Raw genomic sequence first — 18285 nt, forward strand, 5'->3', positions numbered from 1 at the left:
TGCTGTGCAGCAATGTAATTGATGTTCCCCCGGTGGAAGTAGCCTGGAAACAGTTGATTTGGGCATTTATATTTGAGTTTTTCTGAAGGGGGTCCACTATAGGCGCAGGGTCCACTACTAGCACACAACCCCTATGGAGGAATCTACTGACAGAAGTCTTGGGAAAGGCGCAGAGAAAAATCTCAGATGAAAATTCTGAGAGAACATAAGAAATATCTCAGCTGAAATTGTCCTATAAATCCAGGGAAAAACTCAAGAAGCAAGCTCACAAAAATTTCTTGTACATATTTTTCAAGAAGAAATCTCGGGAGGAACTCCTGCAGAAAATTCTTTGAGGATTTCCGGTTTTCCAGGTTTTTCCAGGTGGTAGACACCCTGGAGAAAATGTGTTTTGCACCAGAACCTTTTCACTCATACTACGTTGAATTTAAGAGTACAGAAAATACCAAAGAATCTCTCAGTGTACCTACGGACAGAAATAGGATCATGTGTTCAAAATGTCGCGACTAAGAACTTGGAACCTGGAAATAGTGGTAATCCTGGAAAAATCGGCACAAGAAATCAACGTCGATGATGTTTTCCCTCAACTTTACCCACTGTGCAATCTTATTTAGCGAATGCCGAGGTGACCAAATTTGTCATTATGTCGTCCTAGTCGCCGTTTAATGGTTTTTCCCATGGAGCATAAGGGAAGACCTCTTCTGAGAGCTAGACAAAGGCAATCAACCACTACCTACTGGCTGGCTGAAACGCCAAGAGCCGGCCGGCACCCTTTGAACCACCATATTGGGATCAACCTCACCGGCGACCTCGGCTTCGATCCAATAATGTTGTAATGGGTTGGTAATTATGAAAATAATAAGGCTGACGAGATACCTCCTGCCTGTTGAACGTGTTGCGAAAGAATGCTACATGTAGAATTGCGCAATTTGGATAGCTGTCATGACCGATTAGAATTTATTTGATGAGTTGCTGGTATTTGCGATAGGGACTAATTTATCAAATTGATAGTTAATTTAATTAAAATACTAGAAACCCAGTTCCGACCAAACCGGGCGGGTGGAGGTGTCTAATGGGTACAATTTAATTAACGCGTTGCTCTCGATGGAAGGTTGGAATTTGGATCATATGGCTGTGGCACGCGCGTAACCAACGTAAACTGCGAAGTTAGAGTTTGGCGAAGCTTCCGAAAAGAGGGCAATTAAAGGATCCCTTTTAATCTTACCGATGCATTTGTCGTGAAGGTTGACAGGACGGTTGGGTCACTTCTCAGAAGCGCAATGAAACAGAAAGGGAAGGTGATTTATGACAGATGCTTGCATATTAAGCCAATCACGCGTTTCTGACTCTCAGAGGTTCCCTTGCGATTAATTACAACATTTAAGTACAGCGTTTTTTGATGAGTGATGAATATGTGAACTGTTTCTTTTTTCCTGACGTACCTTACGTCAAAACTGGGAAAGATCGTGCTTCTTAGCTTTGTGTACTATGAACACTTTCACAGTTATTAACTGAGAGCTTTTATTGCCAATTTGCTCAATAATGTAAATATGTTTCAATTTACTCAATTTCATATAAAAGTTCGCAAGAGAGCCATATTAATACTGTCGTTAGGCCGACATAAAAACGCGTCAAATTTCTGCCAACACTTATACGAGAAGTTTGAAGTGGACCCTACGGGCCTCTTCTTCATTCCTCCTCGTTCGGTACCTCTCTGAATAACGCTCACAGCCACAGGTAAACACAAATAGAAAGTATACGTGGAGAATTAGCCACGGAAATGCGATTGATGGTGCGATTCATCTCGCGACCGGGGGTCCAACTCACGCATGTGATTGCACGGGGACCCCGAATGAGACGCATGGTCTGTGTCGGTGATGGTGACGACAAGTTCTCTCTATTGCTGTCCTATACGACACACAAGAGAGTTTGGTCTATTACACAGCCAGTGGGGGTGCCTCGTTCAGGAAAGTTTCCACTTGATGTGCTGTTAGTCGGTGTTGGTTGTTTTGGGAATAGTGGAGCCTATAATCCGTGATCCACGTGCCAAGATTGATGTCGTGAAATCGAATCGAAACAAAAACGAAGGGCAGAGCGTGCTTATGGAGAGGCGTTTTACGGTAGAAAGTGTAAATATTGGGTAATGGCTGGGAACTGAGGGCCGATTTGTTTGTTATGGTTTTGAGGTCTTTGCTTGCCGTGTAGTCGTCTTTCGTGATAGGTAAATCAATTGAGATTTACAGACGAGCAATTTGCAGTTGGAATGAGTGGTTAAAAGCTTAGTTAGTTAGTCAATGCAATTGTAACTTTTTACCAGAGAAAATGGGTACTATGGGGATATCATTATTGTTCATTTCAATAAGATAGTAACGTAGGAACCCTATAGCTACAGTAAAGGCGTGGGTACTGGGTATCCAGCATGACAATGCCGAGGGTGACGGGTTCGATCTCCGGTCAGTCCAGGAACTTTTTGTAATGGAAATTCTCCTGACTTCCTACACATGCAAAATGGTCATTGCCAGATGAAGCTGGAAGTGCTCCACTTCATATTTTTTTTTGCTTTGTTCTTGAGTTATAATTTTTCAGAAAAAAAGGCTTATATGACACATTTGGACATTTTTCAACAAAATTGGCCATAACTCAAGAACGAAAAACAAGTGCATTCCAAAAATTTCAGCGATTAAAGCTTATGGAATAACCTTCTCAAAAATATTGTTTTGATATATTTTACGAGTTCGGGCATTGTTTTTCCGGCTTTTCTTTACGAATTTTCTCAACTGTGGAAAATTTTGTGGAAAACTTTTTCCAGTTCATATTTTTATTTGGATTTTTGAAAAAAAAAATGCTTTATTTTCTAAAAAAACTTTTTTCTATGATGCTTCGTTCTTGAGTTATGATTTTTCAAAGTAAGTAGTGTCAGGGGAAAACAAAGAATTTCCACCTGAGTTTTCCGGGAAAACAGGCGACCCTGAATTTTTCTCATTTTTTTTTGTTCATATATCCATGAGCCCTGCTTGTGGAAAAAGTTTTATGAAAATCTGGGACCCTTCGGCCCAATCCCGTACAGTAATAAAAAAAAATGCACTACTTATAGTCTGCAAATTACTATATGCTTTAACTTATTTGCTACTCAACCGTTTTTTTTTTTTTTCTTGTGGAAAGAATTTTACACAACACTAGAGAAATTTTATTATTATTTTTCCTAAAATAGTTCAGATATTGCCGTGTATTGCCATAAATTTCTGAGAATCAAAGATTTTCTCTAGAAAAAACTGTCTAAACGTCACCCTGATGAAACAAAATACACCAAGAATGTTTTTGATACTATCCGCAGATATTTAGAGTTATAAAAAATACGATTTTTTTGTGATTTTTCAAAATAATAATAATAATCTTTAAAAATTATTATTATTATTTTATTATATCACAAAAAAAAAGTATTTTTACCGAAAATATTACATAAAACCATTTTACGTTGAAATCAGTCATACATACCAGCATTCACGTACCATCCATTCGATTACTTAATGTTTGTTTAAGAATAAATCTTCAAAAATACGATATCATCACTACACTTGACTAAAGAAATAGTTTTTTTTTTCACTTGGAATCATGGAAATTCCATTCTGCTGATACACAAAGGTGCAAATTCTATTCAAACCACCTTGGAAGGCATACATTTATGACAATTTATTCGTAAATTTTTCAGCATAGCTATTAGGCATTTCTTAAGAAATTTCTTAGGAACTCTTTTCGAAAATGTCTTGCTATTTAAATTACCTTCCCTTTTAAACTTCTTCAGTAACTTCTTCGGGGAATTGATTCAGAGTTTTATTTGAAACATTGGAGTTATTTGAATAAATTTCAAGAATTCTCAGCTCTTCTTTCTGTGTATTTTAAGCTTTCCTTTGGGAATATCATTTCAATAAAAATAGTTCCGAAACTCTTTTTGAAACTTTTTCGGAAAAACCCTCGGGAGTTGGTTTGGTGATGATCCTCGATATTCTAGATATTTTTTTTTTAATTCCTCCAATAATTCCCCCAATAAAAACATCTTCGATCATTCTTCAAGGAATAAGGTTAACCAAATCCTCTGGAAATGCTTAAACATTAAAAACAATCTTTTCTCAATTTGTTTGGAAGTTTCTTCGACAACTCCTTTGGCAATTTTCTAGGGAATTAATTTATAAGGCAATCCCTTCTACAATTTTTTCAAGCAGTTTTTTTTGCAAATTTCATAGAATTTCGACGACAAATCAGCAATCTTTCTGCAATTGAAAAGCACTGGTGAGATTTTGCATGAATAGTTACAAATTTACCAGAAGGAAGCCTTTTAAGGGACTCTTGAGATAATGTTGGAGGAATTTGTGATGAATCGGTCGAGGAATTTCTTTAGAAATCTCTGGAGCATTTTTAAAGGTGAAAATTTTTGAATCTGTCAACGAATTCTTTGTAGAATTTTATGAGGAAACTTATAATTATTTTTGAATAAAACCTTTCGGGAATTCCTGAAGGAATTCTTCGAAGAAGTTCTGAAGAATACTTTGAAAAAAAAATATGCGTGGCACTTTCTGAATTATATCTAAGAAGTATTCGTAAATCAACTCTTTGAGGAAGTTCTGAAGGATTTCTTGGAAAATTATTAAGAAAAATATGGGGAGGTTTTTTTTTTGCAGAAATTTTCATTGCAATCCTAGTAGGGATTCCAGAAGAAATTCTTGAAAAAAAAATCTGGAAAAATCGTTGAGGCAATGGCAGAAGAAACCTTTGTATCTTTTTCTGCATCCTGAAAAAGTTTTTGTAAGAACTTCTTAAGAACTATCGGAGGGATTGCGGAATTTTTATCTCTTTTTTTAAATATCTTGCGGATTTTTTTAAATATGTAAATTGGTCGGCGTTTTGTCAAATTTGACTACGCGATTTTTCGGATAGGTAAAGATATGCGAAGGAATTCGAAAACTCTGATTTTTTCGTCATTATTATGATGCAGATGTTTCGTTACATAAAGGAGCTATAGAATTTCAGACAAAAACGCACTACATTTGAAATCTCAAGTTCTTGCAGGGCATTTTCCCTAAATTGTTGAATAACAGATGGTCCGATCTGACTTAACGCCGACCAAGACGCCGACCAATTGTTGCGATTCTACACATAAGAAACAATGACATCTAAATGATGACCAAATCATCAAAACTTAGAAAAAAAAAATAATTCTTTTATTTTTTGTGTATACATCTCCACTGGAACCCAGCTTCTAACTAGCAGGTTATAGTAATTGCGATCTACAGAAAATAGTAGACGATTATAACAACAGCAAGTACATTTTTCATGCAACCATTGAAGGAACTCATAGAGGAATCTCTGGAAAAATCTTTGGAAGAATCCGTAAAGAAACCTCTTAAAATTATCAGAAGAATCAAGAAATTTCTAGAGAAGTCCTTGGAAGAATTCTTGAATAATTACCCGGGAAATTCCTGAAGATATCCTGTAAGTAAGAAATTCTTTAGACCAGAGGAATTCCTGGAAAACAAAAATTGGAATAATTCTTAGAACAATCATTGGAAGAATTCATTTTGAAATCTCCGAAGAAACCCAACGATTCGAGATGAAATTCCTGTAGAAGTCCACGGAGGAAAACCTGAAAAAAAACTGTTTTGTGTGACATCTGAATCAATTTCTGAATTTAGTCTCATCTGAAATGGCTCGAAAAATGTTAGTATGAATTGCAGGAGAATTCCTAACAAGAATTTCTTGAAGAATCTTTGAAGAAATTCCAGAAGAAATTACAAGAGAAATTCCTGAAGCTTCAAAATCGAATATTCGTTGTCGGCATCCTTGCAAGAATTCCTTGAACTTCCATGGCATTCAATAACAGCTCCATGATTGATGAGCTCTGCATCCTTCTGACTGTTTTCAAAATTTGCTCCATGACTGGCGAAGCATCCATCCTCTAGAACGGATCCCGCAGGTCAAAGTGAACACAATTTACTTTACAGTTGCACTAACGTAAGAACTTCACGACACACACAATACGCGACGCGACACAAGACAACACTTATCGTTCTTACAATCGTCAAGAAAAGATTTAAAAAAATTACCTTTTGTCGACCGGTTTCGGGCGAGATCTAGCCCATCTTCAGGATAATATCCGACTGACTGCGGTGTGTTCGTACGTTGTTCGTATACGTCCAAAAGAAGAGAAATTTACTCTATCGTCAAGTCTGCTAGATCGAAGAGACACGATGCGATGGGAGGGTCATCCTCATTCAACAATTGCTTTTTCGACCCTGTGATGAACATGGACTCCCATGCATTCAAATGCGAAGATTTGTTGACACATTTGAGCAGTTTCGCTTCTTCCTAGTTGATGTTGTGATTACTGCTCGCTGTATGAATTGCCACGCTGGATTCGTTTTGTTTGTTTGTTCGAGAATCACGCGTATAAAGCAGCCACCCGTCACAGTGTTAAGGAATGCATAGTGAGAACGGCAAGCAAAAAGGAGAACAAAAATCGCGCCAACTTCGATACGTGGTGCACAATCCGTCTGTTGAAATCTCGTGATGTGATATACTCTCGTGCCGATAAGGGGAACGCGGTAGTGATTATGGATAGAGAAGATTACGACTCGCGCGTTCGGGACATGATCAGTGCCGGTCCGTATGAAGAGTTTACTTTCAAAAACGGAAAGCCGAAAGATCCTCTTAACAGAATGGTTGAGGAAGTGAATCATGTCCGGAAGAGGGTAGCTAACTTGATGGGCGAAGACAGGTTGGAAAGAAAGTTCCATGTTCCAAACCCGACGGTGGCATCCTTGTATTGCCTACCAAAGATTCATAAGAATCCGGTAGGTATGCGCCCAATCTCGTCCAACATCCGTACCCCTACCGAAAAAATGGCAGCGTGGCTAGTGGAAGAAATGAGAAAATACCCTGTGAAGCATGGAAAAGGTGTTAAAAACTCGGTGGATTTGGTTGAGCAGCTAGAGGGGTTCAAATTGCGACGAGGTGAAATTCTGGTATCGTTCGATGTCGCCGCTCTATTTCCGAGCGTACCAGCCACTGAAGCTCTGCAAAGCCTGCGCCGACACTTGGAACGGTGCCGAGTGCCGCTAAACCACATCGAGGCTTATCTCTCTGTTGCCAAGGTCTGTATGAACCAAAATTTTTTCAACTTCCGGGGAAAATACTACAAACAGACCTTTGGCCTGAGCATGGGTAGTAAGCTCTCACCACTTCTGGCCGATTTGTTTATGAGCAATCTAGAAAATGAAGCCCAGAAACAGAAGCTTTTTCCCCGAGTGTGGTGGCGCTACGTAGACGATGTTTTCGCCCCGGTGAAGGAACGGTACGTAGACCAGACACTTAGCATGCTAAATTCACAACATGAAACGATCAAATTCACGGTTGAGAAGGAAGTAGACGGGAAGGTGCCTTTCTTGGATCTGATGATTAGCAGAAACGAGGATAACACTCTGAAATTTGGGATTTATCGGTACATAACATCCGATTCCAACCATTTTGGTGCCCAAAAGCAAGCCGCCTTCCATTCTATGGCTCACCGGCTCTACAATGTACCGCTGGATAGCGTTGAGTTCAAGGAAGAACAGAATCGAATTTACGCTGCAGCCGAGGTCAATGGATACAACAGAACTTTCGTAGACAAAATTCTACAAAAACACAAACGCAAAAAACACCGTCAGAACATAACAACGCTGGAGCCAATAGCAGGACAAACAAAAAGGATTAGCCTACCGTTCTACCCTAAAGTAACCAACCCAATAAAATCGAAGCTTCAACGACATGGATTGCAAGTAGTGCACAAAAGCGCCAACACGTTACGTGAACTACTATGCAATCTGAAGGATAAGGTTCCCCCGGATGAGCAGTCAGGAATTTATGAAATTCCATGCAGGGACTGTCCAGCTGTCTACATAGGGCAGACACGCCGGAAATTCAAAACCAGAATCAGGGAACATAAGAATGCCGTTGACACAAACAAACAAAACGAATCCAGCGTGGCAATTCATACAGCGAGCAGTAATCACAACATCAACTGGGAAGAAGCGAAACTGCTCAAATGTGTCAACAAATCTTCGCATTTGAATGCATGGGAGTCCATGTTCATCACAGGGTCGAAAAAGCAATTGATGAATGAGGATGACCCTCCCATCGCATCGTGTCTCTTCGACCTAGCAGACTTGACGATAGAGTAAATTTCTCTTCTTTTGGACGTATACGAACAACGTACGAACACACCGCAGTCAGTCGGACATTGTCCTGAAGATGGGCTAGGTCTCGCCCGAAACCGGTCGACAAAAGGTAATTTTTTGAAATCTTTTCTTGACGATTGTAAGAACGATAAGTGTTGTCTTGTGTCGCGTCGCGTATTGTGTGTGTCGAAGTGAACAATTTTCTTTGCGATTGGTGGACTTGTCTTTCCTTAGAACAGAATTCGTGGTACTTGCAGGAGCATTTTGAGGGGCGAGATATCCATTCCCTAGACTGGATTCCGCTGATTCAATTTCGCTTCTCTGCCTCTGGGGTGATTTCCTCTGACTTTGAAAAATCATCTTGTTGGTGTATCCCACTTCTGAAGTTGAAGGGAAATGATAAAACGTTGTTCTCTTTTCAACAGTATATTTCAGAATGGTCATTGTCTGTCATTGTACCCTAGTCATTGCCTACTTAGTATAGAAACATTTACCAATGCCTACTACAAATACCAAAAGGAACACCAGCAAAATCCATAGAAGAAGTCCTAGAGGGAAATCTCCTGAAGAATTCTTGGATAAATTGATTCAGTAATTTGTGAAGATCGAAAGCCATCCAAAGAGATTTTTTAGGAAATTCGTTGAAGAATCTTCGGAGAAATTCCAGGATAATTCCCCGGTAAAGTTTGTGGAGGAATCCCAGCAGAAATCCCTGAAGGAATCCTAAGAAAAAATTATGAAAGAATCCTCAGGGAAATCCTTGTATAAATTCTTGGATAAATCCACGGAGAAATTTTAGAAGGAATTATCGGAGAAATTCCTTGTGAAATTTCTAGATACTTTCCTAGAAGAGCTTCCGTAGAAATTCCAGGGGAAAATCCAGCTGGCACATCATCAGAAATTCCTGGAGAAATCCCACCGCGAATTCCTGAAAGTCTTGAAAAGAATTTTCGGTGGAATCACTGACAAAAATCTGCGAAAATTTTACAAAGTCTTCTCTGGAAGTCTCTCGACATCAACTCATGAAGCAATTCCAGCAGAAGATCTAGCACAGATGAAACTCAGGATAGAGTACTGAATTCTTCAAAAAATCCCAACGAGAATTTATGGTGGAATCTCTAAAAAAAACCTGCGATAAACCCCCGGGAGGAAATTTTAGAAAGATTTCTCTGGAAGTATCCCAACAGCAACTGATGAAACAATCCCAGCAGGAAATCTAGTGCATAAGCCTCAGCAAGCATTTTTGGAGCAATCCCTGGAGACATCTCTGGAAAGAAGATGCAAACATGGCCAGTTTTTTTTTTCATTTTGAGATGAGTTTTAGTTAAACAAGTGATTTCTATACCAGTACATATCTATTTTAGTAGGCTGTTCCAAAAAAAAAATCGATGTTCGAAAAGTCAAGGTATGGTAATATGAAAGATATACATATTTCAAGCATTTTTGTAGAACATTTCGATTTTCTAAAGAATCATTTAGAGGTTCCGTCATGTCAGGGAAATTTTTGAAAAATGGCTATCTTTATATATAAAAATGTAGTGGCATACGTGAGACCGCGCATAACTTGCAAATGGAGGGCCCGATTTGGGTCGTCTTAGTTTTGTTCTGTTAGTTTTCACCCAAGGAAGGTTTATGAGGCATAAAACATGGACAAAATGAGAATTTTTGAAAATCGATTCTTCGTACATTTTGAACGGGGACTTGGGCTTGGCTAAAGATTTGAAACGTCAAAAAAACGCAGTAGGCAAGACAAAGTTTGCCGGGGTCAGCTAGTTTTTTATAAAAATTCTCCAAAAAATCATTTTTTGTAATATTTTTTCAACTTTTGATTTTCTAAAAATATGTTTTGTACTTTTCTATAGACCACTGGGCATCCAAACCAATACACTTCAAAGTTTTTAAAATATTTTGTTTACATTGACTGCAGAACTTTTTTTTGTGCTGATAAAAAGAGCTTGAGCTTGATTGACCGCCCGTTGATGCTACTCTAGTATCGCCAAACCAGCTACACTCACACAAGGAACCAATGAGATATCTACCGGGGACTAGCAGGCATCTTTAGTGTGTGAGCGTTGGAGATCTTCTATTTTTAGGCGATAATGGCGCTTGCCACGTCAGGTTGCAGGTCAATGTGTCACTTCCTTCCCCTTGGAAGTGATGATTGCAATCGTTTGTATTCACATCAGACCGAATATACCTCTGCGTCTCCACAAATTCTTGCGGATGTCGGAGTGTTGATGGGATATGTTTGGCAGGGTTCGTGGATGCCAGGTGTTAGATGATAGAATTCTGTTTTTATTATTATTCTGAAGATGTGCGGCACAGTTCGCTTGATTGCACATTTCTTAGTCGCTATCTGGTAGATAGATTGACACTGTGCTGTGAAAGTTTGGGAGGTGATGTACATGTGAACATGAGTTTTATATGAAGAGAGGAAGGAGAAAAATTATAGAAATATACAAAGTTCCTACTGAAAGAAAGAGAATTGAACCCAGTACTTTCTATATACGAATTAGAAGCGGTAGCCACTAGACCACCAAGCCCGTAAAAAATAAATAAAAAATCTTGTCTAAAAGCTGATATATTTCGCTTTTAGTGAATGGACTATATTTCAAATATTTGCAGAACTCTTCGTTCTTCTTCTTCTTTATGGCTCTACGTGCCCACTGGGACTTGGCCTGCCTCGCTTCAATTTAGTGTTCTTTTTGACCATTTCCACAGTTATTAATGGAAGGGCTTCCTTTACCTTCCATTGCATGAATTTGTATATTGTGAGGCAAGTACAATGATACACTATGCCCAGGGAATCGAGAAAATTTTCCCGACTGGAACGGGAATCGAACCCACCGTCTCTGGATCGGCGATCCATAGTCTGAACCACTAGGCTATCTGGAGACCCCTAAGAACTCTTCGTTACGTAAATTAAATATGACATCAAATGACCCAGCACATTTTACTCAGTGAATTTTCTAATATCATCATCATCATCATTACTTATCAGTCATCTTCAACTATGTCACATAGTTCATAGAAATCAAGTAGCTACGCAAAAAAATAAGGCCAATAGTTTTTTCAATGATCCAGGTGCATGTGCCTCACTGTCTACTTGAATAAAAAAAAATACCATAAATGTCCTAAACGGATGACTTCAATAAAATCCTTTTAAGTGTTGAATTAGCTTAAGGAAAAATACACAAAAATATAAACATAATAAAATCCTTTTTTGATTTAGAGATACTCTATAACAGGGGTTTTCATATCGTACACCGCGATGCATTTGGTGGTTGTTAATTGCTCACTCACAAAGAACTTAAGAGACATTTTTGGCCTGCTTTGCTAGACAGATCTCCAGATTTGTGAAAACAATAACTTGACGCAAAGTGCATTATTTAGAAAATGGATTCAAGTGACCTTTAACTTAAATTTTACCGTGAACAACTTCTTGATAAAAAAAAAACAAATATTCAGAACGGCCATGTTGAATGCTATCCCAATATATGACTAACTGTTACAATACCAGGAATAAGTTACTTCAAAAGATTCAGAAAAAATAATGAAAATGATTTCGATTTTTGAATTCTTATATAGTATTTATGAGTTACATACAATTTTCAATATTGAGACATTATCAGCTGCACTAATCGATTAAACAAAATTTAAATTTAAATAAAATAGCTGACACTTTTTGGAGAACAATTCATAATTGCGATGCTTCAACTTAAGGACAGACTTGTTAGAATCCCAAAATGGCCGCCACAATGGCCGACTTTGACACCTACTCACGATTTCGAGCGCGCACATCTCTTCGTAAACAAAACCAGCGCACCTGATCTTCTTATTTTAAGCTTATTACAAGTGAGCAAGAACAGAATAATCAAATGCACTGTTATTTGAAGCTTGCTTCTTGAGACTTGTGCGTTTGAAGTTCTGATGCAGTTTAGAAGCGGGATTTCAAGACGTTTGTCCTTAACCTTTGATACGATCTCACAAATTATTGAACTTAGTGAGCTCGTTTCATTGCAAATTCTTTTTTTTTTTATATATTTTTGTTGCTAATTTAAAATTAAAAGATCTCATCTATGAACTAGCCTTAGGCGGAAAATCTCTAAAATATACAAATAAATATACTGCTTATAAAAATATAACCTTTTTACATTTTCTTCAGTCACAACCAAACAACAATTTTTTAAGTAAAAAAAACAAAAAAGTAAATCGTGTAAAGTACTGTTCCTTTGAATTTCACTAAGAATTTGCATCCTTTGACAGGTACGTATTTCAACCTCAACTGTAAGGTCGTCTTCAGTGTCTTGTACTTGACTCGACTCAAGTCAAGTCAAGTCAAGTCGACTCGAGTCAAGTACAGGACACTGAAGACGCCCTTACAATTGAGTTCGAAATACGTATCTGTCAAAGGATGCAAATTCGTAGTGGAATTCAAAGGAACAGTACTTTACACGATTTTCTTTTTTACTTACAGATATTCCCCTAACAAGCCCAAGTTAATCATCATTAACAATGTTTTAATTTCACTGGCTACAATTCAGGATAACTGATCTAAGATTGATATTCTATTCTTTATCACCACCCTGATGGTAAAAAATTATGCATATCACACTTATTACAAATGCAAAAACTTTGATAAAGGAAGTCAGTGATTCATAATTGTGATAGTTTACTAGTTTAAGAGGCAGACTAAGTTCCAGTTGGTATCCTGCAGGCGTTTCAATTTGTTTACATACATTATTGGATTTGTAATCGATCGAGCGCACTGATTCCTGAACTTGCCAACTTTGATCAATCAAGATAACTCATCTGGCCTGGCTCCGCACTACCGATGAATTGTATGTTATTACGAAAAATCATCATCTGATCAGATCTCTCCCTGTTTAAAGCCATAGCCATAGCCATACCTAGTGATGTGATTTGACCGAGATTTTCCTTCCAAGTAGCCGCGGTAGCGGCAATTACATCTCACTACTTGATTCATCTCCCTCGCCAAACCCACCCTTTCGATCGACGATATTTCATTCAAAAAATATGAACGAGGAGGTAGGTATACGCCGAGCCGAGACTGTGCCGAGTGATTAACTTTTCCTACCATGATTTTATCGCCGACTAACGTTGACTCTCCCTCCGCTGCGCTCTCACTACAAGCTGTAGGTATTCTCAGTTCACGGTTCCTATACTCTGCCTTGGACAGCAATCGAGTAAACCAGCTCCACTGGGCTCGTTCATTCGACGCCGCGTCACTCTTTCTCTCCTTCTTAGCAGCAGCAGTAGTAGTAGTAGTGGCACATGGTCCGAAATTGGTTCAATTTTCCATCAAATTTCACCTAACTAATCGTTTAGGCTGCACCAGCTGAGATCCCCAATGGGAAATATGCCGAAAACTTCGGCAACTTGGGGCACACACACGGGGAACCGTATCTTCTTCCAACTTTTCGCACTTGTTCTTCTCTTGGCTCTTCACAGCTTTGAGTGTACTGATATTTCCCCAATTTCCCTAACACGATTCGAATTTGATACACACTGAAAATGAATAGACGACTTTGGTTGTTCCAAATCTTGTGGAAAGGTTCGCTTAACGAAAACTCAGTAAAATGTACGGCCGAGGTTTGATAATTTACTAACGATGTTTGGTATTCCGAAAGTATAGAAGTTGAAACCCCAAAAATCGTCAGTTTAGTTTTAACGTGCACCACTTCTTGTTCGGTTGGTTTTGAACGTTTATTTCTTCGAGCACAATGGGGCATCCAAACACACTCGAAACGAAAAGACACACACGGAATCTGTGCTGTTCATTGTGGCCGATTGAGTGTGGATAGAAACACATAGATTTTCACCGTCTTTTAATTCAATTTCTTCTTTCCGACCTCACACACGTAGGAAATTGGAGAGGCACCACCGCAGAGATGCCATTGCACATAGTCGACCTCAACACTCAGCTGATGGTCGCACTCGGGAGGTGAATAACCACCTTCGGCAAGGCGAGAATCTGTAAAATTTACAGAGACTCGGTAAAACTTCTGCTAGAATTTGTAGGTTTTTCGAAAACTAATAAAACTTTGACAAAGATCGTTAAAACTACCCAAGTTACTTTGTTGGTTTTAACACGGTTTTAATTTTGTTTTAATACCAATTTTCTGTCTGATGACCGTCATAAAACTTACTAGGCTAGTAAACTTCGGTAAATCTTTACCGAGCTATGGTCGTTTGTTACCGGTATCTCTTTAGTCCGTACAAAAGCTGACATCACTTATTCTTCCAATAACACGGAACCCCACCAAAAACAGAGCTCGGCCGTGGAACTTCACAAGAAACATCAAAAGAACTTCGCAGCAAAGCGACTAACCTCCCCTCCCACTAAGTCACTTTAGTTGGCACTGGCCTAGCCGCCTATCGGCAACGACGACGGGATATGGGAGGGTCACGTCACGAAGCTTTTCTACTGCGGCAACGACGACGATGCATACCAGAGAATTGAACACACCAACAACAGCTTCAAAGCACAGGGACACCAATCATCCAGCAACACAGAAGTTCGTTCGTTTCAATGTCAAATCGGAAGCAAAATGTCAAACTTGCTTCTTGCTTCTCACGTTTATAGCAAAACGTATTTTTAAGAAAGTTTCTCGGAAATTCACCAATTCTCACAATTTTTGGAGAATTAAATGTCACAAATCGCCTCGAAATGTCACTAACAGCCCTCCTAGAGGTAATGTTCGTTCGTTCAATCGAAATAACATTCGCGCACTTAGTTAACTAACCGAGGTTCGTGACCGTCTACGCGAGCGCTTACGGTAAGACTGAAAATGAACACCAACAAACCGAACCAGCGATGGTTGAGATTGAGCTTGAGCACACCTGAGAGCATCACCATCTTCGTAGAAGTCGTCGTCGTCGTGGGCAACAAAGCTAGCTGCCGCCACCAGCAACCAAACGTCTTACAACGCCGCAACTACGGAGAAGAGCAGACGGGAATTTGTTTTTCCGCGCTCTGAGTATTTTTTTCCGTTTGGGTGGTAAAGGTGTTCATTTCGCGATTCTCACCTGCTGCTCACGGAAGGTGCGAAGGTGGGTGTAGTCGCACAGCGGGATTGTGGGGTCAAGTGGTCCATTCGTAAATTATTAATTTGATTCTTTTCTCTCTATATCTGGGGATTTTTTTATTATCGTACAAATTGGGCCGAGTCACAGATTTTCATGAAACTTTTTCCACAGGTAAGGCTTATGAATATATGAACAAAAAAAATTGAGAAAAATTTAGGGTCGCCTATTTTCTCGGAAAACTCAGGTGGATTTTTTTTGTTTTCCACTTTAAAAAATCATAACTCAAGAACGAAGCATCGTAGAAACATTTTTTTTAGAAAATGAAAGCAAATTTTCTCAGAAATCCAAAAAAATATGAACTGGAAAAGTTTTCCACAAAATTTTCCACAGTTGAGAAAATTCGTAAAGAATAGCCGGAGAAACTATGCCCGAACTCGTGAAAAATTAAAAAAAATATATATTTTTAGGAAGGTTAATTTATAAGCTTTAATTGCTGAAATTTTTAGATTGCACTTTTTTTTCGTTCTTGAATTATGGCCAATTTTGATGAAAAATGTCCAAATATGCCATATAAGCCTTTTTTTTGAAAAATCATAACTCAAGAACGAAGCATCGTTGAAACAAAGTTTTTAATGAAAATGCAAGCAAAGTTTCTCAGTAATCCAAAAATATATGAACTGGAAAAAGTTTTCCACAAAATTTTCCACCGTTGAGCAAATTCATAAAGAAAAGCCGGAAAAACTATGCCCGAATTCGCGGAAAATTAAAAAAAAATATTTTTGAGAAGGTGATTTCATAATCATGTAAGCCTGATCACTTCTCACAAAATTGGCCATAACTCAGGAACGAAAAAAAAAGTGCATTCCAAAAATTTCAGCGATCAAAGCTTATAAAATTATTTCCTCAAAAATATTTTTTTTAAATTTTCCGCGAATTCGGACATAGTTTTTCCGGCTTTTCTTTATGAATGTTCTCAACGGTGGAAAGTATTGTGGAAAACCTTCTCCACTTCATATTTTTTTTAGATTCCTGAGAAAATTTGTTTCCATTTTCATTGAAAATAACTTTGTTTCTACGATGCTTCGTTCTTGAGTTATGATTCAAAAAAAGGCTTATATTGCACAGTTGGACATTTTTCAACAAAATTGGTCAAGAACGAAAAAAAGTGCTTTCCAAAAAATTCAGCAATTAAAGCTTATGAAAACACCTTCTAAAAAATATTTTTTTGAAAATTTTCCACGTATTCGGGCATAGTTTTTCCGGCTTTTTTTTACGAATTTTCTCAATTGTCGAAAACTTTTTCCAGTTCATTTTTTTTTTTGATTTATGAGAAATTTTTTCCTGTTCATAGTTTTTTTGGGTTTCAGTCAAGCTTCTCCCCGCACGTGCCGACATAATTTTTCTTTTGAGTTAAACCAACTCAATATTTTTTTTTTTTTTTTTTCAAAGTGATTACGGCGGTAGCAACACTGTGCTTATGTTCTACACCGCACCCTTTCCCTACATTTGCTTCTAGGAGCCTCTATTTTTGTTTCAACACACAGAAGTACGTAGGCGTGTGTGGCCCAAGTCGACACTGTTCGGCCTGCGTTGAACAAAAATAGTTTTACTAAAAGTTTCCCCTTTTTTCTTTTTGTCAAATGGTTTTTTAGTATGGTCCATGTAATTAGTTAGGTTCTTGTCAATTTGTCAGTTATTCGAAGTAGATCTCCAAGGTAATAGTGTCAATTAAGTCATTCTGATCTGTTCTATCATAGCAGCTTTAGTTTTTGCTTTATTGAAGTGTAGTTTTATTGGAAATATGCTGAATGTCGTTATTGAAAAGATACGTCTAGAACTGTGTCCTGCTAGTTGTTCCGTCATGTACATACGTCATGTCTTAATAATGCCTAGGAGATTAACGAAAACACGTGTGTTCAGTCAGATGTCCACAGCGTAGAAAGTCAAGGAAAATAGGTTTCTTTATTATCAGTTGTTATGTAAGCCTCGCTTGAAGCACTGCCCGTGAGAACCCTGTCATCTGTACACCAACCAATCCGTATCTTCGTACACAGCTAAATACTCTACTGTCAACCGGCGAAAAGCCTACGGGTAAATTTAAAAAAATGAATAATAATGCTGTCTAGCGCATTGTTTCCTATCGGCCATTATTGTAGTCTAGTCCCAACTGCAAGCTTTTTTCCAATCTTAGCGTCAATTGTCTTCTAGATACTTCTAGATAGATTCATCGAATCAGTCGAACCCGTATGTTAAAATATAGTCGATTCTGTGTCAAATTGTTTTCTTGATTTTTACTTCTCTGTGTTTATCTCTTGTGTCCTTAAAATGTCATCGGTCCAAAACCTACAGAAACATGTAACTGAACTTCTGATATTTTTTCTGTTGGTGTCATAACATCATCTAAGAGATAAACAAAAATTGCTTGTCAACTATTATGTATTCATCCCCCTACAAATACTATAAAAAATATTCAAATTCGTTCTGTCCTATCGGTCCTATCAAAATAAACCATGTCATTTTCTCATGCGTGGCCTAGAAATGTCAACCTAGTCATACAAAAGTAACGTTGTTCAAAGCAGTCAGTTTTTTGTCCAGTCCAAACTGTCACGTCAAGTGTTCGCACGTTAGCTTCGAATCTATCAGCACAATTAAGTGCTGCAAATCTCCTTCCCACTATTAATTTTGTCGGTTGATTTTAATTGCTTTATTTAAATAAAATATAATAAAGTATAACATTGTAGAAATTCGAAAAAAGCGACTATGACATTAATAAATTACTAATCAAAATCAACCGAGAAACGTGGGAAATAGAGCCCAAACAACATTTTGAAGTCAGCTGGCTGTAAAAGGTTCCAAAACCAGTCACAAATCCTATAAAACTTTTATTAGGATTTGTAACGATCATCAAAACCTTCTCAAATCCAACCGATTTGGAACTATTGCTTGGGAATAGACTCTACTGAGCCCTGGCGGTTCCTCCGTGTTTATCGAGCATGTCTGATGCATACGATCAGCCATACTCCAT

The 18285-nt window shown here is 38.2% G+C and overlaps 1 protein-coding gene across 1 annotated transcript in view; it reads right to left on the reverse strand.

Moving 5' to 3' along the window:
- Window positions 1-15285, reverse strand: part of LOC109421526 (mitogen-activated protein kinase-binding protein 1) — a gene marked incomplete at its 3' end in the record, with an annotated part of 82715 nt that extends 67430 nt beyond the window's left edge. Inside the window, 1 exon segment of the mRNA XM_062849673.1 lies at window positions 14684-15285.
- Between the last annotated feature and the right edge of the window lie 3000 nt (window positions 15286-18285).

Source organism: Aedes albopictus, chromosome 2, assembly GCF_035046485.1.
Source record: "Aedes albopictus strain Foshan chromosome 2, AalbF5, whole genome shotgun sequence".
NCBI lineage: Eukaryota > Metazoa > Arthropoda > Insecta > Diptera > Culicidae > Aedes > Aedes albopictus.